Source organism: Trichosurus vulpecula, chromosome 9, assembly GCF_011100635.1.
Source record: "Trichosurus vulpecula isolate mTriVul1 chromosome 9, mTriVul1.pri, whole genome shotgun sequence".
Classification (NCBI taxonomy): Eukaryota; Metazoa; Chordata; class Mammalia; order Diprotodontia; family Phalangeridae; genus Trichosurus; species Trichosurus vulpecula.
The window spans coordinates 180,948,700-180,959,480 of record NC_050581.1 but is presented as its reverse complement, the minus strand read 5'-3'; positions in this window follow the sequence as shown (position 1 = coordinate 180,959,480).

The following is a 10,781-nucleotide window of genomic DNA, read 5'->3' as shown; positions in this document are numbered from 1 at the left end:
CTATTAACTAAATTATATTATAAATTTAGAACTTTAAAGTAATTTTTTCATTGGGTGAAGGATTACATAATTAATTCAGTAATGTCTTTCTCTTTTAAACCTGGTCTATCATTTCTTTTCCTGCCTTCTTTGGTCTTCCCCTGAACATCTCTCTAACCTCTGCTAATTCTGTCCCTTATGCATCATTGTCAAGTGTTCATGTTCACATTCTCAGAGATTAGTGATAAAATGCTCAAATTGAAACGAATCTAGGCAAAGAATCTTTCAAAACTAAGTTTAAAAAAACTGATCCTAAAGTACTTGTGAAATCGTATCATTCCCCTAATCAATAAACTCCAGTGTCTCCCTATCAATAAATCAATAAACATTTATTAAGCACCTACTATGTGCCAGGCACTATGCTGTGTTATGGATATAGAGAAAGTAAAAAATAGTCCTGCTAGAATATAGCTTTCCCCTCATGTCCAAGTGTTACCCGCCGAGTTAGAGCTGAACCCTGTCCTCCTCGGACCTCCAGGCCCAGGGGCCTGCTGAGATAGACTCAGGGCTTTGGGATGGGGGTGGAGCCAGGAGGAGGGGTCTCGCCTTTGTTGCCTCCCTAGCGATTCCAGGTCGGACCTGCCTGACCACGTGGAACTTCCAGCTCTCTGGCAGAGCATGCAGTCTCGAAATTGGAATTTCCGGCTGCCTGACCACGTGGAGTTTCTGGTCTTTGCCTGGACTGCCTACCCGCAGGGAGCTTTGGGTAGTGTGGGAGGAGAGGGGGAGGAGAGTAGGCGGAGTCAGGGCGGTCCTAGTCCCCAGGTGTATAGTTTTACCTGTCCTTCACCCACGTAACCAAAGAGTGTACCTACGTCACTAAAGATATAAATGTGCTGCTTGCCAAAATAATAAACGGAGTCCTTCACCATCTTTCGGCTCCCGCCCCGTACATTGTCCGCGAGATCAGGTCCTTTGCTTAGGCAGAGGCCTGGGGCTTGGGGGGAACCCCGAGCATAGTTAGGAGGCTTCGGAAGCCCGTGATACCCAAGAGGTGGAGAATCATTGTCAGATATCACTCTATAGGATGTTCTTGCTGACTTGCTTTTCTTTGTCAAAAGAGAGGGTTCAATACGGACGAACATGTGCGTGTGTGCGTGCGTGTGTGTGTGTGTGTGTGTGTGTGTGTGTGTGTGTGTTCAGTGGCTATGATATAAAGACAAAAGGCCTCAGTAAAACATTTTAAAGCTTTTCTGGTTTTTATTTTGCACACCAATCATTTCCCAATATGCCTCCCCCCTGAAACAAGTTAAGCAAAATCAACGAATCCACCTTGTGCGAAGGTACATCCAACATTGTACTCCCATAGATGCCCACCCCTCTACCAATAGGAGGAAAATCAACACTGTCAACCACTCCCCTGCTTCGACATTCTGTACTCTCATTTTTGCACGCTGTTTTCCCAACTTAAATATACATCCATGCTATCTCCGTCCCGACTAAATTCCTTCCCCCTTTAAGCCTTCTCAGAAAAAAAGACTGACTTCCTTTTCATAATTCTACAACACACATATAATCTATATTTGATTAAGTGAAGTCAACAAGCATTTATTAAGCTCCTACAAGATCCTAGACACTGCAAATGCTAGATTATTTTTACAAGATTTTCTTTCCCTAACCGGCTCCAGAGCAAAGAGCTACTCTCCCATGGGCCATGTATTTGCTCAGCCTTGCCTGATGGTTTGCATATAGTATAATTGGGCAGTCAGAGAGGTACAGAGATAGCCAGGAATGCATCTGGAGGAGGGCAACCAGAGTGGTCTGGAGTCTCATAATTATGCCATCAGAGTATTAGAAGGGGAAACTTGAAGTTGTGGTTGTTTGGGGAGGAGGAGAGGAGGCAGAGGTGGGCTAAGATAAAGGAAGATAGAGGACTAGACCATGAAAAATGTCAAGGGAGATTACGTGGGAGGATGAAATTTGTTCTTAACTCCAAAGGCAGAACTAGGGCCAAAGGGTGATCATAGGAAAAGCAAAAATACTTACAACAATAATTACAGTAGTAATTAGTGTTTACGCAGTACTTCAGAGTTTGCTATCTTTGGCTCAGTTTGATGAAGTAGACCAGTACAGCCAGGTGAAAATGGAACGGGGCTCCTTTATGAGGAGTTCTGCATCACTGTGGGTGTCAAGCTGAAGCTGAATGGCCCCTTGTGTGGGACAATATTAGAGGGCATCCCACACTTCAGTAGAGAGAGTTCCCTTCCAACTCTATGATTTCATGAAAAAATGGCAGCTAGTGGTAGTTGGAAAATGCTGGCTAGCGAACCCCAAATTCTAGATTTGAAGCCGAGCTTTGCCATTTATTGGGTGACACTGAATATGTCATTTGGCTTTTCTGGGCCTCTTTAGACTGTCTTGGTGACCTCATCGCATGCAGCTCCAAGTCTGGGGTCCTTATGAGCACGTAAGCCCACTCTAAATGCTGGACCAAAGCTTAGGCTTCCACCTGTTTGCAGCCACAAAAGAGGATCTCAATGATCAATCTGTCTTGCTTTAAGAATCAGCCTCAAGGCCAAATGTAAATTAATCAGCTGGTCAGCCCAGCCCACCAACCATTAGCACAACAGCCTTCCAACAAAACCTGCTTTAAAGAAGATATACAAGTCTCACTTGCATTGAAGTATCAGAGAGAAAGAAGTAGGGGAGTAAGACTTCATATAACACCTACTATGTGCCAGGCACTGTATAAATATCATCTCATTGGAGGTTCACAATACCGCTTGGTCGGCGCTGTTATCTCCATTTTACAGTTGAGGAAACTGAGGTAGGTGTGTTATGACTCCCATTTTACAAGTGAGGAAACTGAGGCAAAGAAGTGACTAGCCCAGTGTCCCACAGCTAGTATCCGAGGCTGGATTTGAACTCAGGTCCTCCTGACTCCAGGCCCAGCGCTCTGTGCAGCACAAAGATTGGATTTGGATCTAGGCACAGCACCCTACTATGCTACCTGAATAATCTTGAGTAAGTCAATTTACTTTCCTGGGTCTCACTTTCTTCATCTGCAGCGTTAGGGAGTTCCTTCTGGGCTTTGTATAGGCACACAGCGGTTTTAGAATTAGCGCATTGCTATGACTCTTAAACACTCCCCCATCCACCACTGTACATGAGAGTGGGAGGGTGCAGTGGGGAAGGGACCCTGGATAGAAATTCTGGTTCTGCAGGACCGTGTGACCTTGTTGAGTTGGGGGTAGGGTAGTGTATTTGGGGCTTTACCTAGCTTCTCCCCTCCATCCCCCTTAGTGTAAATGTTCTCCAAATGGAGGCCTTGTGGGGGTAAGTCAGCAGGTGCAAATGAGGAATGAAAAATCATCCACACACAAAACTTACGTTTCTAAAGTCAGAGTTGTTGGGATAAATTTGGCTCTTGGTCCCAAATGGCTGGGAGCATGACTGCTGAAAAGATGAGCCCTATAGAAATGTTTCAGTTCGAAGAAAGGATTGTTGGGCATGGGGCAGGTGGGATGCAGGGACTTGCTTTGGGTTGAGGTTAGTTTTATGAAAAGCAGAGAAAGAATTCTTTAATAATTAGCTACATTAGGCAAGTACAGTGATTTGTAGTTTTTTTTCTTGCTGAGGCTGAGATGAGGGAGGAGAATAGTTCTTTCCTGCACTGCTTAGCAAAATAAAAAGGTACCTATTAGCCAAATGTAAAATTATACACACAGAGGCAATAGTTGATGTCAGGATAATGCAAGTATATATTTGAATAAATACCCCTGTCTGTGAGGAAAGTGGTGTCATCTATCCCAGCAGCTTTGTTATCTTTAACCAGAAATTAAATGTTTTATGTTGTTTTTTATATCATTTTAATTTGCATAACATTTATAGAATTATATTTACATGTAGTATATTTATAAAATTAGATTTGCATCTAATTATGTAATTTATACACAAATTGAAAGGATATGGAGAGAGAACTTTGCAAAAATTATATATAATATTATGTAGATTATATATAGATATATCATACATGCATTTTTATTTATTAGAGCCATACCTTATAACAAAGATTTTTTAAGACAAAAGCAGTTTAGCAAAATGCATCTACTATGTCAAACAGTATAGACACTTGGAGTCAGGAAGACCTCAGCCGCTCACTAGCTGTGTAACTTTGGGCAAGTCACTTCATCTCTGTTTGCCTTTAATTTTAAAATGGGGATAATAATAGCAACTAACTTCAAGGCTATTGTGAAGATGGAATGAGATAATATTTGTAAAATGCTCAGTATGATACCTGGCACATGGTAGGTGCTATATAATTTTTTCCTAAAGTTTATGTAAGGCTGGCCTACTAAATTGACAATGGAAAATTACAGTAGGAAGGGGGCTTATGAGCTATAGCATTAGGAAGATATCCATAACCCCTGAGGGCTACCCCTAGAAGCCCAAGGGGACAGAGTAGCCACACATTGTGCACCTGGCCTCATCGGGGCTAGTGGAAGTTGGGATCATTACATAAGAACATGTGCTGTAAAGGCAAGATTCTTTCCAGCTTGCAGTCTAGGAACCAATAAACTCTGTCAGGTCACTAAGAACCCTAATGAATTCTTCTTAGATCACCATATAATTACTACCATTTTATGCAATCCCTTGCCAATTTAAAAAAACAAACAAAAAACTTCTTAAGTAAAAGCCCAAATTCACAAAATGCAAATGGATCATTTGGGACTTTGCTATTTTACAAAAAGAGAATCACATTTTGGTGGGCACAGAAGACAATCTGGTTAGCCCCGAGTCTGTCTGACACAGCCGAAAAAACAAAACAAAACAAAACACCGCTGGCCTTGGGCTGGAGAAATTTGGGTTTGAATAACATCTAGGCACTCACTAGCTGTGATCACCGGCAAATTAACTTCTCATGACAGGCAGGCCAACAATAAACGTGTATTAAGCGCCTACTAAGGGCCAGGCACTGTACTAAGTAAGCACTGGAGAAACAGGAGAGGGAAAAGACGATTCTTCCCTTCTAGGAGCTTTCAGTTTAATGGGGGAGGCAACAAGCAAACAAATAGGTACAAACAAGAGGATACAGGATAAATTGGGCATAATTAATAGAAAGAGAGCACTAGGATTGAGGGGTTGGGAAAAGCTTCCTGGAGAAGGTGGGATTTTATTTGGGACTCGATAAAAAGAAACCCGGGAAAGCCAGGAGGCAGAGATGGGGAGGAAGAACATTCCAGGCATGGGGGAAAGCCAGAGAAAGCATGAGGAACTGAGACATCTGTGTTGGCAATTTCATCTTGCCCACCTGGCACACGATATTGCCTCAAAGTAATTATTTTAGAAGGTTCGGGCAAAGTGATTGGATCCATCTTGATTTTCCCCACTAAGACTGCATTAATGCCCATTTTCCTCTCAGCAAATTGGTATTTCCCTTCGGGTAAATTTAAGGTCATACCCTTCAATATGTCTATTCCAATGATGTATTCGGGAATAGGCACAATAACCACACTATATTCTTTCTTGGGCAACTGTCCAATTTTCATCATTAATTTAACTTGCCTGGCTGATATTTCAGTCCCTCCTAGTCCTGTAATGTTAATAGGATTTCCATGGCTGAACTTGTCTGGATTTCCATAAATAAGGGTGGCCTCGGCCCCAGTATCTATTAATGCCTCAGTTACCGTACTTGACCCATTTTTCCAATACATGGTCAAGTTAACGTGAGGTCTGCAATCCTTAATTTGGACTGGGGCTCGGCCTGTTCCCTAGTATTCCCTTTCATGCGATTCACTTGGGTTTGAAAGTTCAACATCTGTAGCATTTGCAGGAGCAGTTCTTATTTCCCTATCTCTCCTGTTATCAAGTCCTTTATCCTGGTACATTCTGTACAACTCATTGGTTGGAATGCCATCTATCATTTCAAAACCTACTCCTGCTCTCAATAGAGCAGTAAACATTTCTTTCCTTGTTACTCTTTTGGCACAAAGTTTGCTGGTTATTCACCCTTCTCTCTCGAGGAGATCTATCCCTTCCCCAGTCACCTAAGTCATGTAACTGTGAAATCTTATTTATCACTGTTGTAAGATGGCTCCCTACTTCCCAAGTAATAAATTCAAAATTAGTTGTTTATAAGCAGGGGGAGCTGTCCTAATTATTAAATTCCTATGAGGCAGTCCCATTGGATCATTGTAATATTTGTCTGTAGTTCCTATCATGATAGCAGTCTTCATTACCTCTTCCTTTAGTCTCATGATACAATCTCTAAGTGAATACCAGGGTCTGTGCTCAGTGGGCCACATAGAATCAGTAGCATATCTCTTATTGCATCCCACAGCGGCTAATGCCAACAGAGTAGTCCTGCTATCACCATCTCCTTGCTGATGATGTTCCCTAAAAGCTTGTTGAACTAGAGGATCATGGCTGATACCTATGAATCTCATACAGTCTGTCCTATCTACTGATATTCCACTGGCCCCTTGATCACTGAGTCTTACCATCCAAGATATTAATGGTTCTCCTATTCTTTGGCTGAATCTACTCAAAATATCTGTGACCTCTTACGGTGAGAAATCTTCCTGAATTTCCCTTGTGAGTCATCACCTCGGGTTTCTGTCTTCCTCCTTTGTATGGGTCGAGCCCTTGTCTGATCATTTAACCATCTCCCATTCTCTGTGTGAGGGACATCCTGAACCCTAGTAGTATTTTGTGCCTCAGCCCCTAATGTTGTCTCATTTTCCCCCTACTTGCTTCCCCTGCCACCATGGCAAGGATGAAGCAGGCAGTCAGGCTCAGTCTGGGCTGGGTTGGAATGCACTCTGGGCTTTTTTGGTCTCCTGTTGCTCCTAGCCACATTAATAGAAAAGTTCTCACTTGAGTCAGTTTGTTCTCCTGCTATCTGAGATTCCCCTTCTTGCCGTGGGGTAGGAGTGCCCCCATCTCTTTCACTTAATCTCAATCTTTCATATACTAGCCGGTAGGCTAATAACACTATCCAGCTTTGCCTAGATAGTGATGCCCCTGACTGAATCCCAACTTCTTGTAAACACCTTTCCAAATCCCTAGGATCTCCTCTCCATAGCCTTGGTTCCCAGTTTTCACAGGGTCCAGCTTTTTTAGCCAATTCTTTTGCTAGGGAGGAATAAAATGGATCCTCCCACCCTGGGATATTCATTTCCTCCTCTAAAGTTCTTCTGCTTCTAAATAGAGACCTTATACCTAGCAATCCCATCCTCGTCGCCAAATGTATTAGGAGGGCAGAGTTTATAATCTCAAAGAGGATCATATATATGTCTGAAAAGGTTCGGAACCGCCGGATATAAGAAACTCTCAAAGTAGGAGGCAGAAGAATCAAAGCATATATTTAGGCTCCACAGTAACCAACCCATGAACCAGCATCCCCATTTTGACATATTGATCAAAAGCTTCCAGGCCCAATAAGTACGCCTTACAAGAGTAACCAGGAGGCTACAGAGAAGCATGATGGTGTAAAACAAAATCATGCTTCCCCCTCTATGGTAAAAAGATTACCCACTGGCTTCAAGTCCTTGTTCAGCTTCCTCCCATAGGTCAGCTCTGCCACTGGCAGCTCCTGCTTCAGCTTCGGCTGTGGCTGTAGCTATAGCAGCCTCTGGCTCCAACAGAAGCTGTTTTTAACCATCCGGCTTCTGCGGGGGTGGGAGGGGGTGTAAGGTATGCTGGGGAAAGCACAGGTTCTTTCCATCAGCTTAAGCAAGGGAAGCAAGGTGAAGGGGCCAACAAGCTTACTCCAGTCCCACATACAAACAGCATTCAGTTCAGGGGAAAAAGCCAAACTAGTCAAGGGCACTTGTTGACTAAGTGCTAAGGAGCCCATTTTTGGTTGCCAACACAACATCTTAAACTTGAAATGTCCAAAATTAATCTCACTATCAGGAGACAGGATGGGGAGAGAGAGCATTCCAGGCACATGGGGGAAGGCCAGTTGTTTCCAGAAGCTGAGAGATGGAGGGCCTTATTGGTGGAACAGCCAGGAAGCCAATGTTCCTGGATAAAAGGACATGTTGGGGAAGTGTGTGTGTGTGTGTGTGTGTGTGTGTAAAAAGACTGCCTCTTGGCGGCTGAATGGAAAATGGATTGAGTAGTAAGAGAGCTGGTGCAGGCAGACTCATCAGCAAGATAGTGCAGTGTCTCAGGGGTGAGGTGATGAGGGCCAGCACCAGGGTGGTAGCAGGATCAGAGAGAAGGGAATATATTCGAGAGATGATGTAAAGGTGAAATCCCCAGGTCTTGGCCATGGATTGGAAATGGGGGGTGAGAGATAGTAAGGAGTGAAGAGTGATATGTAGGTTTTGAGCCTTGGGGGCCCGAAGTATGGTGGTACCCCTGCCAACATTATTACAAGGAAGTTTGAAGGGTGCAAGAAAGGGTTTAAGAGGAAGGATCACGAGACCGATTGTGGACATGTTGAGTTTAAGACATCTCGGTTTCCTCATCTGTAAGATAGGTTTAATCCTTGCACTATCTGCCTCAGAGGGTTGTGAGAAAAGTGCTTCGCAAACCCTAATAAGCACTATGTAATGGTGCAATTTTTTTGGTAATTGCTTACAGATCTTTTATTGGCCAGGAAACAGAACATTCAAGGCAAAGTACTAAGATATCATTTACTGTTAATTGAAAAAAACAAAGGCTAGATCTCTAAATTTGAAATATGACTCAATGACCAAATTATTTAAATTACAAAAATTTTAATTTACAGACATTTCAGTAAAACACTAGTAAGGTATATTTGTACACTTCTGGGGAAAAAAAAAACAATCCACAGTGGACGTATGACAGCGAGAACGCAGTATTTACTATCTCTAATGTCAACCTTAGTATTTAGGAGTTTTGAAATTTCAGAAAACATCTCAATAGTTTTCTTTACAATACTTTGCTTCTGTAGATAGACTGTCTTAAAAATCGTAGTACTTATTTGCTTTAAGTACTTTTTAAGTTGCTGAAAATTGTCATTATAATTTTTAATTTTATGTAAAATTACTGTAACGTGTGCCAGAATATATGCCCCTTCCCCTTCGGATTTGAATGGAGAAAATAAATGATTTGTCCCACAGGAGTATACATAGAAATGGGGGCGGGGGAAGGCTGAGAACGGGGCGGGTTTTAGGGAGGGAAGGGCCTCCTGGGTGCTTGGCAGGTGAAAGCCACAGTCATCAGGGGACGTGTTTGTTCTCCTCTTGGAACGAGGAAAGAGCAATGGACGATTTAGAGGACTTTCTCTTCAGACAAACAGTTCTATGGAAAGTGTCAGGCAGCAGGGCGTGGTGCTGCCTGTCTGTAATCCCCGTTTTCCGGTGGAAGCTGAGGCAGGTGGATTGAGCTCCCCAGAGACAAACTGTGGCTGAGCCAACGACAGTGGGGTGTCTGCACTGTCCCCCCGGGGTTGGAAACATGGCAGGTCAAAGTTTCTGTGCCAATCAGCCGTGGAATCTGGCTGTGAGTGGCCACGATTCCTCCAGCCTGCTGCAAGATAGGGAGACCCAGTCTTAAAAAGATAATAGCTAACATTTTTATAGTGCTAATTATTAACTCATTTGATCCTCATAACCACCCTGGCGGATGGGTGCCATAATTACCTCCATTTTACAGATGAGGAAACTGAGGCAAGTTAAGCGATTTGTCCAGGGTCACACAGCTAGTAAGTTTCTGAGATTGGATTTGAACTCAGATCTTCCTGGCTGCAGGCCAGAGCTGGGACAGGCATGATGAAGAAGGGGTTTTATTAGAGTTCTCACAGTGGGCCGGTGAATCTACGCACATCTTTGACCAATCTGTTCCATTATCGTCAATTTCCCAGCTTTCAATAAGATTCCTCCCCAGAATTTCACGAACTGTGAGTTTCCAAGCGGGGAGCCTCAGCAGACGGGGAGCTTCAGTCGCGTCCGACTTCGTGATCCCGCGTGGGGTTTTCTTGGCAAAGACACTGAAGTGCTTTGCCATTTCCATTTCATTCACAAATCTCTTAACCCCTTTCCTTATCTATAGGAGGGGTACCAGAGCGGCCCCTACTTCACCAGGTGGCGGTGGAAATGGAATGAGAAGGTAAGGAAAGCGCGCTTTGAAAACCTTCAAGCAGCCGTAGAAACGTCAGCTCTTGCTCCTGGGTTGAGGCTAGGATATGCAGAGTGAGAAAAACAGGTAAAGAGCGAGGGGCTGGCTGGGCCGTCGAGTCCCCAGGAAGGCTTTGAGCAAGGACTATGATAGCCTACAGTCTGGTTCCGGCTTTTCCCGTTGCTCTCTTGGCTCCCTTGGGATTCAAGGGCCTCGGTTTCCTCGCCTGTAAAAGGTGAAAGAGCTCAGCTTGGAAAGAACACTGGCTTCAGAAAACAGCACCCGGGCTTCCTTACAGGCCTCCTGGGTCGCTTCTTTCGAGTGACTCTCTTTGAGCCACTTGGGAGTCTTAGGTTCCTCTTCCGTAAAATAATGGGATTGAACTAGACGGACTCTGGAATATGTTTACACTTGTAAGTCTATTACGCTTCGTTCTTTGCACCAGCTACGGGTCGTGGGCAAGCTGCTGAGCCGTATGCTCAGTTTTCTCGTCTGTAAAAGGGGGAGGTTGGACGGAATCTCCAAAACCGCTCAGCTTTGGGACTTGAAGTCAGTACCCATTGGGCCCCGCTGTGTGCCCGGCGCAGCGGGTACAAAGGGAGGCTCGGGAGGGTCCCTGCCCTCCAGGAGCGCACGCGTCCTGTGGGGAGACCACCCAGATGTACAAACAAGGTGAATGCAGGAAATAAGCAAACAAGGGAAGGCGCGGG